Raw genomic sequence first — 19,954 nt, forward strand, 5'->3', positions numbered from 1 at the left:
CGATGTAATAGGTATCACAAGGTGGGAGCACATTGTATGAGGTACACACAAATATGATTGTGTCACTGGACAGGCCACTGATTCCATACAGTCGAACGCAATGCCATCGCCTAATGGGTGGCCAATCCTGATACTGGAGTCATGTAGTATGATGTAATAGGCATCACAAGATAATATTGTGGTCCTCGCTCACACCCAGGGGTGTGAGTGACAGATGCAAGCACCAATGCCGGTGCATTAGCAAGTGCAGGATCAAGCGGGTGTAAGTGTATTTGGCTACCAGTATGCGAGTATTGCATTGGTTAAGCAATGTAGAGGCTAACTGAGCATAAGAGGCTGTAGCCAGAGGATATCATACAGCGCAGTCATTCAACAGTATAGAGATATCCCATCATGTAGATGTACATGTGTGTTTATGTCCAGCATATAGGTACATACATATATAGAGATGTATCAGGGACATACCATGTGGCAACAAAGCATTACAAACTAATGAAATGGGAAACACCAGCGACGCCTGTATTATGTAGTGGTGTTGCTCTATGTGATCACAAGACTCTCTCAGACAGACATGTGTCAGTCATACATGCAAATAGTTGTACATTGGCCGTATACATCACTCTGTGCATGTAATGTACATTAACACAACAGTACATGTCCAATCATTATGTGTGAACAGTACTCCTGCAATGTGCTGTGTGCAACATCATCATCATGATAAAGGTAAATGGGGGTAACCATAGAGGGACTGGTAGTGTTTTGTGTACAGAGGGGTCATCCTCCTCACGTATACCTGAACCATGTAGGAGTGATGTGCATACCAGGACCGTGCGTCTGAGGGATAGTGGTGAGGATAACAGTAGTATGTTATGATGCATATTACAAGGGTTTCATGTGTCCAGTGGCATGTGTGTGTAATGGACAGCTATGTATAGGGAAGATGGTGTCCTAGGAGCAGAATGGTCTTATGTGTCCATAGGTGAGGGTCATATGTTGGGGAAGGAGTGTAGGTATGGCCGTGGAGGATAAGAAGGAGCACAGAAATGACAGCATACAGGGTTGGTATATGACACATGTGGGGGGGTACACCCTGGATGGGGATGGGTCTTCGGCATTCAAAAGCCCATGGGAACAGTGGGACAGAGGTCTCTAGCCATGGGCAACTGCCACTGCACCTACACAGCTGTAAAGGAGGCAGTGCTGGGGGCTGCTCAGGAGGGGCAGCATCACTCTGTAAATGTGACACTCCACCCTTGAACTGGTGTATCTGGCTTCGTAACCCCTTAGGGAGCCACCTACGCAGCATGTCCAGGCCCACATGACAGCAGATATGTACCTGTCTGGTCCCGCTCCCAAGGGGGACATGCTCCATCCTCAGTGGTGGTACCACTAGAAGGTGATGCAGAGCCAACAGAGGTTGATGTTAATGGCTGGGGCCCAGATGTGCTAGTGCCTATTGCCATGGTCAACTGAAGTGGGACAGGAGGATCTGCCGGGACCTACCAACCCATTCAGCCTATGGTGTTGCATTTTAAACCCACATATGGCTTAGTGATAGACAACAGCATACAGGATTACCTACGACAGTATGCATAGATATCACCAGCAACCCAACACAACAGATGGTATACATTTGCAGAGGGAGCACAACGCATGCATATATACCGCATGGCAACTGTACAATGTGTAGTAGACGTGTGACCGCAGATATGAACAGTTGCCCATCATTGGCTTGTCACTGGGAATCCCACACAGTGTCATTCATACCACTGTCTCATGTGGCACATGTCCAGTCAGGGCTGCGATGGCAGTAACACATCCCTATCATCATGTACTGTCTGCAATCCCCACATCATGCCTCTGCTGTGCACAGAAGTGTGTTCATTGTGTAACACAGGAAACAAATGGTTGCACACACTGACCTGTTCACAGATGGCCCTACAGATGGGGTTCCCTCATGAACAGAGTACTGTCATGTCTGTATTTTAACATGCAGAATAACCATTACCACACACACGTTAAACAGGCAGTAGTCTCAATGCAGCATAGCTACACTTACATGCTGTAGTTGTGTGGCACATCACCCTCCTGTCTTTAGGCTATTTCCCACTGTGGAAAATGACTGAGGTACATCCAGATATCATCTGCAATGCCATGTCAGAACACCACATCCAGGTACCACTCACAGCGACTGTCATGGCCAGATAATAACATGCTTCCCTAGATAGTGTACTGTGTTTATGATGTGGATGGCTATGGGAATACCATCACAGCTGTACCACATGCAATCAGCTAGAGGAGGACTGCAATAGGTGCAGAGGCCATCACCTGACCATTTCCATCTGTTACAATACACATGCTGCTGCTGTGTAGGTATACACCTTCACATCCACCAGAGAGTGTGTGTAAGTGGGACAGACAATATACACCAGGGAAGGGCTTGGAGACTTAACCATAAGCATCATCTGCCACAATCTGAATAGTACAGGGGCAAACCCCTGAATACACATTACTATTACATGTGCATGACATTACTACATGTGCCACAGAGGCTGTAAGAACATGTGTGTAGGTGAGTGAGTGTCATCTGCAACAGATATAGTAGACATACATTAGGTGTGGCACAGATGTCAGTCCACGTGAACGGATGCCATTGTCACCACAACCACACTCTAATGGACACACATTGACACCTTTGCCAGGGCAGCAAATACACAATGTAACTACTTAGTTAACCACACCTCAGTAATGCACAGGACCACATGCACCACAGGGGATATCTGGAGGTTCTATGGGCTAGAGCATCTGAAAGTGCTTGACAACTGTTGGTATGCCAACGAGGTTTATACTGGGAGTGACTGTGATTGGGAGCATCACAACCCACATGCAGACACAGGATGACAGTACTGTCATGCAGGTATGCATTGCTCTATGGGTGTGTAGTGTTTGGTTGTGCAAGATGGCTGTACAAGGCTGGGTGGGGGTACTCCTTGCCATCGCATCACCCACAATTGTGTGCAGTGCATGGGTGTAGTGTATTCAATGTCCTACACAGATGGGTACTGCATTATCTGGCCTGACATCCTGGTTACCAATGTGTAGGGCCATAGCTTTGCAATGCATGCCATGTCTGTGTTTGATAGTCCTTCACATGGACATTGCCTGGGATGTGCATGTCCCACAATACTGTACAGTGACATGTACAGGTGTACCTGGTTTGGCAGACACATGTAGTGTACACAGCCTGTTATACCCCAATATGCCTATACTGACGTGGTGTGGTGAAACCTGCTTATAGTGAGCAGGTCAGCCCTGCACCTGCATGGGTAGAATGGACAGGTATTCCATGGTGTCAGTGGCATGGGTCCATACAGGGCACATGTGTACAGCATTGTCTGGCCTTAGTGGATCACATATGATGGCACCACATATGTTGCAGCCATTCAGTGTGGAACATAATGAAGGCACAATGTTCGCATATATGTGCCTATTGTACCACTGTACAGGGTGCCATGTCCTCTGCAGGCCACTGCGGTCACACCATGTCTACTATCTGTCCTCAATGTGCATGTTACTAGCAACATAGTGGGATATCCTAGGCAAGGTTGTATGTGCATGGCACATGGGTGCGAGACATATACAGGGTACTAGTAGGGCTGCATACTTAGTTCACCAGCCCTTTTGCCAGATATATGGGTATGGCTTGCCAACACAGTGCCATGGCTGACTGACAGCTGTACTCCTCGTGAGGTGGCCAATGTGTCATATGACGGATGCTATATAGGAAAACTACAAAACCAGCTCCCAAACATGTCCAATGGTAAGGCAATCACAGCCACCTCTACACAGGCTCTGACAGACAAACATACACTTGCCATCTCCTGTATACAAACCCCTACCATATCACACTGCAGCAACACGCGTTTAGGGCACATGCTATGGTGAATACTACAAAGCACTGTACTTGTCTCACGTAGGCAGACACACACACACACAGATGGCATGTCTGGGATTAGAACACTGACCTAACTACTTTACTATACTACAGCATTACGCAGTTACAGAACACGCTACCGAGATTACTGGAACACAGCACTCCCAGAGGTGTATTTGTAGATGGGTGACATCATCGGCTTTGATAACGGTGAGTATAAGAAATGTATGGAACGTGAGCAGTATAAAAGCATTACTCAGATCTCAGGCAAATGGGGGCACACACACACGGCAAGTGTGGGACTAGAACACCGACCTGACTACTTTATTACACTACAGCATTACGCAGTTACAGAATGTGCTACCGAGATTACAGGGACACAGCCCTCCCAGAGGTGTATTTGTAGATGGGTGAAATAATCGGCCTTGCTAACGGTGGGTATAAGAAATGTATGGAGTGTGGGCAGTCTAAAAGCAATTTAGAGTCCACCAGCAAACGGGGACAGACATAGATACACACACACACACACACACACACACACACACACACACACACACACACACACACACACACACAATCCAGTGGCGGGTATGGAACACCTGCCTATTTACAGATTACTATTACAATACTACATACTTATGAATTGCGCCACACAGACTACACATGTCAAGGCTGTCATTATGACCGTCTGGGAATGTGGACATCAACACGGATGCTGGCAGTTAAGATGTACATACCTGTGAACCTGTGTGTTTAAAGTAGGAATCCATCCTGACCTGGAGTATGCCCATCTGTGGAATGGATGACTACTACCACTATGCAGGGTTACAATGGCCATGCCCATACACAGAGGCACATAACCGACACAAGGTGTCACTGGGCATGCTCACACACACACAGTAGCACAAGGCTGTTTGGAATGCACTATGTGTCCATCTACTCAAGGATATACTGGGCATGCTCATACACTTAGTAGCACAGGGGGCATGCTCACACACTTAGTAACACAGGGCTGGTCGGAATGCACTACTTGTGTCCATCTACACAAGGCTATACTGGGCATGCTCATACTCCTAGTAGCACAGGGCTGACTGGGATGCACTCTGATGCTAAACACGGAGGGCCACAGTGGCCATGCTATTACAGGTAGATGTAAAGAACACATTGTAATGGGCTCTGGTGTTAGTAGTTGTCATTGTTAGCGGGAACGCTACTTTACATATATTTGACACCGGTCTTTTACACAACATCAGTTGTCATTCTGGGATGACATGGCTGACAGCAGACAGGTCTTTGTCATATTTCACATACATCCATGATACAAGGGAGTGAGGATATTACCCAAGTCGCATCCACCCACACAGTGCCATTCCAAGGCAAATGTCCTAAACACAGGTTAACGCCCATAAACCTACAGGACAACTGCATTGTTTTCTTATGCTAACCAGTGCTAGATGTGTAGTGTCCATATTCACAGCTGGTCACTGTAGATCCAGCAATGGGGAGTACTGACATATGTGCAGTGAGGAACACCTGGTTGATGTCTCTGTAGTGCACAATAGCACTACCACCATATACCTCAGAACCTAGCACTACCATCATATACCTCAGAACCAGATATGTGGGCCATAACACAGGTACGGACCACTCCAGGTGGTGTACCCACATACATAAAGGCCACTCACATGTACTGACCGGTCCTCCCATGAAAGACATCACAGATGGGCCATGTGCAGGACACAGTGTCACATGCTGCATTCTAGGATGTAAACTGCAGACACCACCATGTCCCCAGACCACCAACACGCAACCATACATGTTGTAAGACATAGAAGAGTACACCACCATGTGACTCTTGACCTGTGTTCTGTACTAAGCTCTAAATCAACTGTAGAGAGTGCACATGTACTGACACAGTTGCATCATGTGTTATGCAATGCAATGATACCACTGTCTGTGACCAGGTCAGCTGTACACATACCAGGGGCCCTCAGTACTTTCCACCATTAGCAGATGTATGTTGTTGTATACCAGTACACACCCTCATGTATGGATATGATTCATACATACCTGTGAGTAGTCCACATTGACATATGGGACACTTAACTGCAAATACTGACATCCACCGGCACATGCAATTAGACCTGAAGAAGGAAGCAGAACATCATGACCAACATGCATTTACTGTTGTTACGCAAGACACATGCTGTTAACAGTATTGTACATCTGTACTACATTATATATCTGCTGCCTGTCAACAGTCCTCAACATTTGTAAACTACACATATCATCCTAGTCTGTTCACCCTGTGAATCAGACCATATGAGCATGTTCGTGCACTGATGTGGATGTCAGAGATGCAGCACAGGTATCATCATATGCACAGGGTGTTAATGTTTTCCAGAGGCCTAGGCTCCACCATTGGATGACATCATGTGTGTGGGTTTGGGCCTTTGATCCCACAGGGTGTGTGTGGATGTTATGCATGTGTGTCTTGCAGTGCCCTACATATGTGTCCAGTGTGTGCGTGTATGTATGCACACAGTTCTCCCATGTGTCTGACCTACACAGGGGTATTATTGACAGCTGCAGACTGTACAGGTGAAGTTTTACAGTTCACGGTGTCCAGCCACGGACATGTGACCTGTGCCTGCCAGGGGTTGCACAGGCACTACCAGACAGAGGTGCAGATTGGGTAATGTCTGATGTCACTTGTCCACTGGAACTGTGTCCTTGTTGGGACCATCCCAGGCCACATGCACGTGGCCTGCTGTGTCGTGGTGTGGACAGCACAGCACCAGATGCACTGCTGCTGCTACCACCACTATGGGAGTGGGCATGTGAGGTAGCTCATACGCTTAGACCTGACACAGGTGATGTAGCAGGCTTACGTCCATGTGCCCAACACCTCACTCCTACTAGATGTTCCAACACAGACAGCTCATGCACACGGATTGTCATGCCACGGTCAAGGACTCCAACCATGTCACCCAACTGTCTATCCAAAGCATCAGCAATCTGCTGTTGGGCATTTACCATTGCCTGGATGCTGTTGTTTAAAGAATGGACAGCAGCCCTCTGTAGCCTCAGATCTTCTCTGTTGCTCCATTCAGCACATGCCTGTGCCTCCATTACAGCCTGAAAAATGTGTCTGGTGACACCAGCTGCTGCGCTCTGTTGTGCAGGAGCATGTTGGTCAGGGGCACCACCAGTAGTTTGGCTGACACCATGGTGTGCAGGCACACCTTCCATAGCCCCCACACTTTCCTGTTCCAAGCTACCATGTGCCAACTGTCCTTCCTCTATGGCCACTGGTGATGGGGTATGTGCAGGTATGGGATCTGTGTGTGGGGATGAGGTGGATATAGATGGAATGGCAAACAATGGCACAGTTTCAGCCCCTGACAAACTGCCTGTGTCCCAATCATACATTCATCATCACTGCTAGAGTCTGTGGGGACACTAACATCAGATGTACCGCAGGAGGGCAATGCACCTACATCACCTGTGAGGGCAGACAAGAACTGTACATTACAATCTATACAATAGACACACACACACACGCATGTGATATGACAGAAGACATGCAACATGCATGTGATACAGCAGATGGCATGCAGCGCAGACAATAATAGTAGTAGTTATCATACATCCCTAGGTTGCACACAACAGCATGCATGTGTCATAGCAGACGGCATGCAAATTATACAATCATAGTAGTGGTTAGCATATATCCCTGTGTTACACCATGTGGACCAGCACAGGTTAACAGTACACCTGCCTGATGTGTGGCATATGACCTTGATAATCACATGTAGTATGACATGTGATCTGCTGACGTGTGCAATGACATGCATACATGTTTAACACAATGGTGTCCTGTCAAATATACAGTGGGGCAATGGTGTACCAATTCAATGCTGTCTGTCCGCCCTAGAGATATACTGCAAATTTAGCTGATGTGCACGGCCATTGCAGGAAATCATGAGGCATCTCTAGTGCTATATAGTGTGAGTTACAGACAGGGTTCACAGCCATGACTGTGTTCAGATACAATACATATATACTGTAGAATGTGACCCCACGTCACTGAGGTGTATACACACTAAACCATAATGTGGAAGTTGTGACACAGGTCACTGATGGGTATACGAATGACACCCCTGCACATCTGAAACCATATTGCTGCAGCCTGGCAACTATGGCCAGACATGGAGAACATGTCAGTACACCATGTCCCACATGACATCTGTGTACCACACACACACACGAGGAACATTTATGTCCAACACCAGCAATGGGAATGTACTGTATCTCTGGCCTGATGTGGATATTGTACAGGTGACTGCTGTCATGTTGCAACACCCTCAAGATGTTCAACACATCTTATGTGGTGGATTGATGTTACACCTACACAAGATGTCCACAGGCCTGTAAGATGTCTAGTGTTTCACATCTACATTATGACCATTATACAAAGGCCATGGTTGAACCATGTGTAGCCATTGTACAACAGGGTGTACACACAAGCACAACACGTCTACTGTGTGTTGCTCCATGACTCTGACCATCCACCATGGCCATGTGTGTACATGTGTTATCCAAATAATTGTGATGGGCATCTATTTCACATGTCTGTGTTGTCCCATATGACATATATGCTCCACTGACAACAGGGTTATGCAGATAAAGGGTGGTATGTGGGATATGTTTTCAGGTTAAGTAGGCAGTGTAGCAGCCAGGCCAATAGATGTCATGGACATGTCAAGATAGCACATCACATTGTGTGACATTCATAGTAGAGCTATGATCCACACCGGTGAAACCTGTGTGCTGGCCATACTCCAGCTCACTGTGTAGTGCTGTTTGTATTCACCACATGTGTAGATCAAATCTGTAGTACGTCCCTAAAGTGAACAGCACCTCCACCATTGTATGCACAGCTGCACATCTGGCAATAAAGTTTGTGAAGATTCATGTCGGTGAGATGATTCACATAGTTTTCAAGTGTTGCACGTGGGTAGTCATTGTGATGCATTGCAGGTCCGACCTGTATATTGTGATAGGACCATACATTATGTGTACATGTTGTGAATGGCCACATGGCAGACAGATTTGTGCATTATGGTTCCTGATCAATAATAACACTCTCACCTGCAACGGGCTGCTGTCACAGTGGAATGCCAGAGGTACCTAAATAGGAGTAATACAGCAGTATGAGCATAATCCACCCCTGTATAAAGGCTACAGGGTGCAATGTGCATAACACATACACTAGTACATTAGACTATACTATGGTGCATGCACATGTGTGCATACACAGAGTAGCATACTATAGTATGCGGCATGTGTGTATACATGCCTTGCATATGATGTTACATTACATATTGTACAGTGACACATGCAACTATATGGAATACAGTTGATATAGGTGCAGTACTGACTTGCCAGGCAACTACAGGCTCAGTGGTTGAGAGACACCCACCTCCACAATATCGGCTAAGGCTTGTGGCTGTGGTTCTGCAGGTGTCCCCAGGTTGACCAGTAGCTCCTCAGTACGTGTGAGTGGGGGCTGGGTTGGTAGTCCACCACCTGTTGCACCTTGTTCCCTGGCAATTGCATTTTCACACTGTTTCACCCATCTAATGAGGTCTGTACAGTGTCTGCGCACCGGCTGGTATGTGCCGTTGTGGCCACCCACATCATTAACCCTCCTGCAAAGTTCCATCCACAGGGTATCCCACTGCTGTGCATCCTGTGGCACATGTCTGAACAGGATATCATGATTGTCGAGTAGGTATGGGATGAGGGCCTCATCCTCCAAGCGTGTAAAAGGGGGAAGCCTTGCACACGGCATACCTGGAAGACATAATGATGGAGACAGGTCACAGTAACTCACAGAGACATACAGAGCTACAGTTGAACATACATGTGTATCGCATTAATTCAGTTTAAATAGTGGTATTTGCGAACCTACATGACACTGATGTGTTTGTGTCACACACATGTGACACTCAGTGTTGAGTGGATATTATCACCATATATGTGTATGTGTCACCTGATTACATTGCTCATACTCTATGTGGTTGCTGTCTTGATGTGGGCATGTCTGTTTGCCTGTACTGGTGTTCCTACCTATCAGCACATGGCTGAATGTGTCCACATTAATGCAGTCAACCTTGATGCAGTTTATATGTCACATATAAGGACTTACGCTGCCTTAACAGACATGACCTGTGACCCTGCAGACATGCTCACATAAGGTTTTACATGTATGTGTTCTGTCATATACATCTACATGGCACTGTACAGTGATTCAACATCCTGCCATGTATCACCTGTGTTGCACATGTGATACACATGGGACACTGGCTAGCCAGATGGTATTTGCAGGGATGGATATCAACTATAGCATGTACAGTCAAAGTCAACTAGTGGGCTATATGCCATGGGCCATGTATGAATCTAGGATAAAAGGATACCTGGCAGTAGCTGACAGGCATGTCTGTGTGGCCAGGTGGAGCAGTGCCACATTACTGATCGACAGGGTTAATGATACATATACCATGCATTACCATGGTCATCACACCATGTCTGAGAGGGAAGCGATGTGCAGCTCTGACAGACAGGAATGCATAGTATGGCAGGACTATGTCAAGTGTATGGGACAAGGATCTGTCCAGCATGTGGTAGGTGTCTGTCCATGAAGTATGTGTTTGAAATCAGGATGAGTACGTGTAGCCTGTCCAACATCACTGGGTTGTACATGGACTTATTCAGGGTATGCATCATGCTACATAGTGGAGATGGGGAATGGGAAGGTTGGTGTAGGCCATCTGCACATGGCCAATACCCCTTAAATGAAATATGTGATCTGATATGGGTCACTTGAGTGTTCTGTATGGCTGGACAATGATCTCTATATTCATGAATGGCACCCTATCATTATTAGGGTTGCCACATATGACTACCTGACAGGTGTGGTGACGTAGCTATCACAGGAAAGACAACTGCACAGCTGCATCCCTCACACACAAGTATCCATTATGTTGACCGCTGCCTAGGTGGTAGTTCATGGGTACAGGGTTATTAACATAGGGGTGACAATGCGAGTCAGCTATTGCTCCTAGGTCATAGTCATTCGCATACTTCAATAGGCAGATGCCTTCTGTTTGTCTGTGAAGTATGGACTACAATTAGGGAGAATAAAATTCATTAACCCTGACATACTGTAGCTGCCACTGGTGTGATGATCACGTATTATTCAGACACCTTCTGTAGTGTTGGTTCTGCCAGCAGTCCTGTTGCAAAACACTCCTGTGACATAGAAATGTACATCTGGTATACTGAGTGTAGGTGGTACACAGTATGGGTGATGATGTCCTATGACCTGGCAAGGTTATGATATGCAGTGTGACATCAACCATACTGTCATCTACATCTCTACTGCTGACATCACTTAAGTGATCAAGGTTCATGGTCTTCCAGACCAGACTCAGCAGGGTAGTAGTAAAGTACTTCCCATTATCAGTGGTGTCTCCCCCTTTGTGGGTTGTGATACCTGTTGGTGTGCACCATTCAGTGTGTACACAACCTGACATGGAGCTATGTTTTATATGATGTGTACGTGGAGAGCATCTTGTTTTGCCATATGTGTATGATACAACCTGTGATGTGGGCAGGTCCCATGCAGACTGAGTGCAGCTTGTACCTGCATAGTTGTGGGTACAGGGGCCCTGTGGTGTACATGGATATATGCTTGTGTACCTGTTGGGGGGAGATGGGTGTGTGTTTATATTATCCAAGACCCTATCTGGATTGCTTATTCATGCTAAGCACTTGTTCAGGATTTTAAACACTACGTAAGCTGATAATTACTATAGCACTCAATCTTCCTTGTTACCTACAGGTAAGGGTGAACAGGTTTTGTACATACTTTTCTCACTTGTGTAGAGTAATGTAGCTCTTGTACTCACTTTCCTCACTTATCTAGGTGAATGTAGTTCTATAATCAGGCATGTCCAAGAGTCAACTGCCAGTGTTCTCACCTGTCTATCTGATGAATCTGGACATCTTGAGGCAATGTACACATTGCCTCATGTACCTGAACAAGCCTCTCCACCTACCACCCAACACTACAACCTGTGAGAGATGCACTCATCTAGCCAAACTGGAAGTAAAGGTCTCTCCAACCAAGCCTGACCCTGACTGTCATTTGGAGAAGGTACACATTTGCATAACACCACACTCATCACATAAGTCTCACTGAATCTACCCCACCATTAACTGGGAAAACTACTCATGTACCAACACATTAGCTCAACGGTTTCTGGAATTCATAAACACCAATGCCCTGACTCAACATATCCACACACCCACCAGGGGCAACAATATCCTAGACCTAGTCATTATCAACATGAGTGACTGGTGCTCCACACATGAAGCCAACTCCTCGTTGGTCCAATCAGACCATGTGCTGAACACCGTTGATATCCACATCCCGCACCTACCCCTCATTAAGGGAACCACAGTATAATATGTCTACAAGGCCAACTACATGCTTCTTAAGACAGACATGGTGGACGTCATGACACCCATGCAGATGGACAGTACTGTTACAACTGCTGAATCCTACACAAATGCCCTCTATAAGCACTTACAGGAGTGCATGGCTTGTGCTATCCCAAACAGAACCAGGATGCTGTACTCCTAATTAACTAAACCAATCTGGTGGTCCCCTGCCATAAACATATTGTACTACAGGAGGAAGACACTGTTGCAAATGAGAGTACAATACCATGCATGGAGGAGATCCCTGGCCAGCCTCAGTAAGAAGGTGAGATCCCTTATAAGATCCTCCAAAGCTAGCTATGAAAACTATAATGCAACTAATACCAACAACAACCACAAAGCATTCTATAGCTATGTCACATATCTCAATGTCAACAACCAGATCTGCTCTGAGGTACAGCACAAAGGCACGAACACTACAGAAACAATTGATATTGGCAACATCCTGGAAGATCCCTCTCAAAGCTGCACACTCTAAAGGCAATATCACAGCATCCATAGGACCAGACAACATCCCAGGTTGCGTTTTACATGAACTTCAGATCGTACTGTCTCCCCACCTATGCACCATGTTCAATAATAGCCTCACATCGGGCATAGTGCCCCCTGAATGGTGCACAGCAACAGTTATCCCACTCCACAAAGGTGGCACCACAATGGACCACGGGACCCATTTCTCTATAGGCCTGACTAGCCTGGTCTGGAAGGCTATGGTGCACATCATGGATCACTGTCACAGAGACATTGGGTACCTCCAAACATTTGACCCCTCCCTGTTTGGCATTGTTAAAGCCGGACCATGCCTCCTAAACCTGGTGAACGTCTTAGAGACAGTTACCAAGGCATTAGATGAGGGTAAGGAGGTCCACACAGCCTACCTAGATCTCTCATAGGCTTTCAACACCATTCCTCCTTCTGGTATTATCAACATACCCATCCACCTGAACATTGACCCCTATGTCATGTGATGGTTTGCAAAGTGGCTCACAGACAGAGCCCACACAGTGGGAGTTGCATACCCTAGGTCCGACTGTATACCAGTTACAACTGGCATCCCCCAGGGCTCAGTCCTAGGACCCCTTATGTTCGGTATATACTTCTCTGAAGTACAGACAAGCACAGGAGGGCTTGGGCTGAAAAGGTTTGCAGATGACTGCAAACTAGGGGACATAATAGTTTCCCCAGCTGTTACAGACACGCTCTGGAAGGGTCGCACTGAGACAGATACCTGGTGTTAACATCATGGCATCAAGCTGAATGCCTAAAAGTGCATAGTCATCCCCTGTGGATATAACTAATTACCCATGGACTACCACATAGGTGCTAGTCCCCTACATACAGAAAAGGTAATACGGGATCCGGGAACCCCAGTAGATACCAATCTCTCCTTCAATACCTATAATGACAAGGTGGTTAGAATATCCTTCTACATGGCCCCCTAATCTCTAATGGGTTCGCATACAGATCAGAGGGGCCATTGTGACTCTACACATGACATATTAGACCCATTAAAGGATATAACACCATATTTGGGATATACCTTACAAGACAACTGAAACAGCTTGGAAGATCACACCAGTACCACACCAAGAGGATTACTGACCTCAAACAGATGACCTATGCAGCCCAACCTACGAAACTCCAGCTGTACTCAGTTGCATACCGCATACTCACAGGTGATCTCTGCTTGACATACAAGGCCCATGTCCAACCCTGAATTGCTGGATATGCTCCACCTAAACAGAAGCCCCTGAGAGCCACATGGTCTAGAGATATACCCTAACCACAACAATGAGTAGGACGTGCTGGATGGACAGATTTCTGACCCAGACACTCCCTATGCTTTGGAACATGATTCCAATGTACATCAGGCAGGGCCCCTCATGAATACTCTTCAAGGGAAACCTTGACGTGTGGATGGGAGACAGACATGTACCCCGGGGTTCACTGCAGTGGCTCTGCTGGACAGAGGCACAAAGAACTATTGGCTCTGCCATTCAGAGGCACAGGGAACCAACCTATGGGGGTGGCGAAAGCCAACACATGCTAGCTAGGCTTACAGATACCCTTGGTAAGTCAACCTAGTACCTACCTTTGCACATATTACATGTCTTATGTGCATAGATAGTTAAATAGCTCTTCCATTTTACTTTGCTATCATGCTGATAAACTGTCGGCTCACTAAAAGACATATGTATCCTGTTATCATGTATTGTAAATGCCGATTGACATAACTAATGTTTGCCTAACATTACAGTAATGCTATGTAGCTTGTAATACATATCTGCCTACAATACTGTACATTACACAGTTATTGGCACAATATCCCACAATGCAAATCATACTTGCACAGTGGCCCAACCTTCCACATGTTATTCTCTGTAATACGCCCATACATATGGCTACAGTTACAATATATCAATGTATACTATCCCCTGTTATAGCACATACTTGTTGGACCAGCCCTGCCACTGACATCAGCTGGTGAGGAGTATTTCTGTTCAAAGCCCGTATATAGCATCACTTGTGGTGTATGTGGTGTTTGCCTTGTGATCTACAGCAGTACACACAAATACTACAAGCATTACTATGCTCAACAATACATCACTACAAGATAACTGTTTCCACTATATGGATTACGTGCACTTTAAATACTACAGAATAGTACTACATACACAGACATACTGACTGTTCTACATACCTTATTAGTAACCCAAGGTGTCATTAACTGTTGATTCAATCCTTTTTGGTTTGTGTTTCAATGTTCTTTGTAACATTCCGCTGGTATATACGGATGGTTTGAATGTGTGATAACACATCATTTTCTAGTTACATATTGGTAACGTGGTATCCTGTCCACCAATTGCTGTTCCAAAGTAGTTAATTGGATGCACATCAGCTATGCAGCTACTCCATTAGCCGATACTATGGCAACAGTGGTGTATAAGTTAGTACTCCTTTTGGGTGTTGTCTGTTTGCCTTACTTTTGAGGGAGATGGCCTAGATGTGTTATTGCAATATATTTCCACAGCTATATGGAGACACAGAGATATATTAGCTTCATGACTCCCGTGGACTGTGTGTAATGATTAGACGATTTAGTTCTACATGTGAGTACAGCTGTTATATTTCGGAACAGTGCTACTTATGCAGGGTTTGTTTGTACCTGATACTTCTGCAGATGTTTAAGTCTGACAAGGATGTTTGGCCAGCTCAAGGCCGTATGGCTATGCATGAACTGTTATGTGGTGTACAGTGTGCTCACCAGACATCTTTGATTTGGTGTACAAGTGTAGCATACTGTGCTGTTACTCACTAATTGCTAAGACATCCCAGTGTACGCACAACCCCCTGAAATGGGATTAGTGCAAACAAACCCTATTACATCAGCAGCTGTTCCATTGTATAACATCAGCTATTTCACATAGGGCCATGTTAGTGTGTCTCTGACAAGGTATGTTAAGGCTTCTGCAGATGTCGTACAGTGTGTGAATGATTTGTGATGTTATTACAGTTTGTATTGTAATATGTTTGGGTGTGGGGGTGATGTTGGTGGGTGTGCTTAGCAGATGCAGGTGTGTAGGAACTGCTTTTATACATAATCACTATGTGTGTGACAGTTCCTTCCCTATTTGAACACCTATCCTTTTGTGGACTAATACAATGATAATTGCAGGCTGATTCATTAAGGCACTGTTATGTGGTTCCTGTATAGCATGCAGGTGATGTTAGTCCTTGAAGCCCTTCGGTAATACATCTGAATGTAATAATGCATTGCTACATGATAGCTGTGTATTTCTGTCATAGGTATTTGCAGTCATCGTAGTTGTGTTGGTGACTGACCCTCTTTGGCTAGGGTTGCCACTTTTTCATATGGCCATAGTTGGACCTTTTCGGGACACACATCTGATTTTACAGGCCGACAAAAACCCACAGTCAGTACAAGAGACAGAACTTTCCTTTCTTGCCTAATTATAAGCTTATTCTTGTAGCAGTTTATTTGCTTATCCTGTCTCCTGTAACTTGTAGGTATTTTAAATACAGAAATAACTATTGTATGCAACTATTACAGTACATATGGGACATAAATATGTCCTAAAATCCCAGGACATTTGCCACATTTAATATATTTGGTCAGGACACAACCACCCAAAGAGGGAGTGTCCCTCGCAAAGTGTGACAGGTGGTAACACTATCATTGGCTCATCTCCATAGCACATATTTATAATAGTGTATAGGCATATACTCTCCATATCCTTTGTTCATAAAGGTTGGTAGTGGCAGAATGTGTGATTGCTATGGTCTATGTTAATCACATATATGAACACTTCAACCGCTGTATACAGCAGACCTATGGAATCCTGAAACCACAGTGTTCCGATGCACACAGTACCAGGACTAGACTCCCATACCCCACATTACCGACATCGACAGTAACTCACAAAGGTAACACAAACATGGAATACACACATGCACACACAGACACACTGCTACCCAACACATCCGGACAAACCATTCTACACTATGTATGAGCAGGCGGCCAATAAACACCAATAATAAAATATCATATATACAATTCCATAGTGGAACAAGCATTGGATTTGTGTGATGGTTAACAAAGTGTACATGCATGTGAGATAGCCCTGTTTGTTTGCAGGGAAGCAATGTACAAATGTGAGGCACATTGCTGATGTTTGCTACTGTATCCCGGTCCCATCTGTAATCCAGGCCAGCTTTTTTCAATGGCTAAGAGCATTAATTTAATGTATCCATTTTCTATTTTTGGGTATATGCTTTCTAGGCAATCTGTTTTTCCCGTTTCCTCAATGTTGCACTTCGCGCAAACAAGATAAGCGCTTAGCCAAACATTTTTTTTGGGACATGGTATGTCATGCAAAACTGGAATTAAAAGAAAACAAAGAGGAAAATATATTAAAACTAAGGAACACGTGGAAAATCAGTAAAATCATAATAAAACTTGAAGGTGCACATCACAAATGTTTGCATATGTCAAGATTTCAACCCTCATACCAATACAGCTTCAGAAAACAGGGGGATGCCTTAGTCCTCTTTGCACACAAACAGGTTTTCATAAAATAAATGAAGTCACTCTTCACACAACCAACTGCATCAGAATGTAAACTGCTATCAAACCATCATCTGTGATTTGTACATTTAATTCTCTTTACTATCTTTGGATATAGAGCAGTTAGTGAGCGTACAACCTGTCATAATTATACTTACAGATATACAGCTCTGTGTTACCTTTCTGTGTTTCTTGATCATTCATCAGTTATCTAACACATGCAGTGTGTAAGCCATTCTATATCATTGGCCTTAACATGTGAGAAGACATTAACTGGGAATAATATGATATGCAGTTGCTATGTAGGTGTCTGCGCCCCCCACAACACCCCGTACTTTAATATTCTACATCCTAGGTCGCACAAACAGATGCACAAAGCTAACCCACAACCACACATTACAGTCCCCCAAGAACACACACCACACACAGAACACACACTTATACACACTACAGCCCTAAGAAACACACGTACACACAGTAACCTACCCAAACCGCAACACCAGAAGCACTGACTAGCTGTCCATTAACATCGTGAGATTACACCTTGTGCATCTGGTGTTTCGGTACTGTGTTCTTTCAGACCTTAAGCCTCGGGATTACGCGCGTTGGTATGTAAAGCAGTCGGTATGTGGTAGGTATCCCATTTATATGTACCTCCATGGTTATGTAGATGTTGTTAACCTATATATATATATATATATATATATATATATATATATATATATATGTATCCCCATATATCGACATATTTCTCTCTCTATATATATATATATATATGATGATTTTATATATATATATATATATATATATATATATATATATATATATATATATATATATATATATATATATATAAACATACACCTTTCATTGGTTACATGCTGGTTTGTCCTATTTCAACACATTCCTTCCTTTTGTGTTTTATCCTGTCAGTATACATGACTGCCATTGCTATATCTCAGGTAGCTTAGTGGTATGTTATTGTGATGAATGTGTACATGGTTGCGTGCTCTAATCCTGGTAGTGATATCTTACCTCTCAGAGCAGGCACTGGTAGTGCAAGGGTGATTTACGCACATTTCAGCAGTTGTGTGTTCCACATATTTATTATTCTGTGGAGAACTATCTATATATGCAAGCTGTGTTTAAGGTATACCATGTAACATGTCCACATCTGTGAAGATTCCTGTTAGGGATATTCCCCATTATTTGGAACTACATCCCTGATTACATTATACAAATCCCCTCACCGACACTCCAGGGAATCCTTGCAGAGTGGGTGGTGAACAGTAGCTACACCCCAGGGATCCCACAAGTGGCTCTGCTCCACAAAGGGACAGTTAGTTGACCGATGGGGTGGCGACAGCAGACACGTTTTGCCTATGCTTATGAGTGGCCTCAGCAGTTGGGCATGTACTTACCTATGTATCTATGAACCTGTACATACAGTATGGACACATGCTGATCGCTTAATTTACTGTTCAGGTATTGACTTACCTTGTGCCAATGGCGGTTGTGTGTACAATAGTTGAGGGCTACCTATGTAGGATGCACACAGTAGACCACCTTTACATGACAATTTACAGGTGGTCGTGTGTGTGTGCCATCCATGTTTGCTGTGTGTGCAGGTGGAGAAGGGTGTCAGTCCATGAGTGCCTACACTGTCAGTGTGTGCTATACATTCCCTCTTTGCCAAGGCATGGGCATACTGGGCATGCCTCCGTCTTCCTACTGGGGCAAGCACAGGGTGACCGTGGGACCCTTGGCAATGGTGGTGGGCTGTGAGGGCCTTCACCATTCTGTCCCTGCTGCAGCTGTTTCCACAGGATCATATTGTGTAGCATGGTACATACTATGAAGATGTGGGCACACGTTCCTGGAGAGTACTGCAAAGCTCCACCAGATATGTCCAAGCAACGGAACCGTGATTTCAGCATCCAAAACACACGCTCTATGATGATTCTGGTTTCTGCATGTGCCTCATTATGGTGTTCTTGCGTGGTTGTGTGTGCATTTCTGATGGGAGTCATCATCCACAGTTCCAGTGCATAGCCAGCATCCCCCAACAAGTGGCCACATGGGATGTCCCCCCTGGCAAATACCTGATACAGCTGTGAGGCATGCCAGATGTGGGAGTCGTGATAGCTTCCAGGGCTGCCAGCACACACATCCATGATAATGCCCTGGGCATTGCACATGACCTGGCAGTTGATGGAGGGGAATCCCTTGCAGTTTATGTAGTGCCTACCCTGCTCACCGGGTGGTGACTTGATGTGTATGTGCGTGCAGTCTATTGAACCCAGTACCTCTGGTAGTCTGCCACATGGTGGAAGAGATGCATATTGCTGGCCAACTCCTCCTGC

The sequence above is a fragment of the Protopterus annectens genome, chromosome 5.part1, assembly GCF_019279795.1.
Source record: "Protopterus annectens isolate FY-2018-M chromosome 5.part1, PAN1.0, whole genome shotgun sequence".
Classification (NCBI taxonomy): Eukaryota; Metazoa; Chordata; order Ceratodontiformes; family Protopteridae; genus Protopterus; species Protopterus annectens.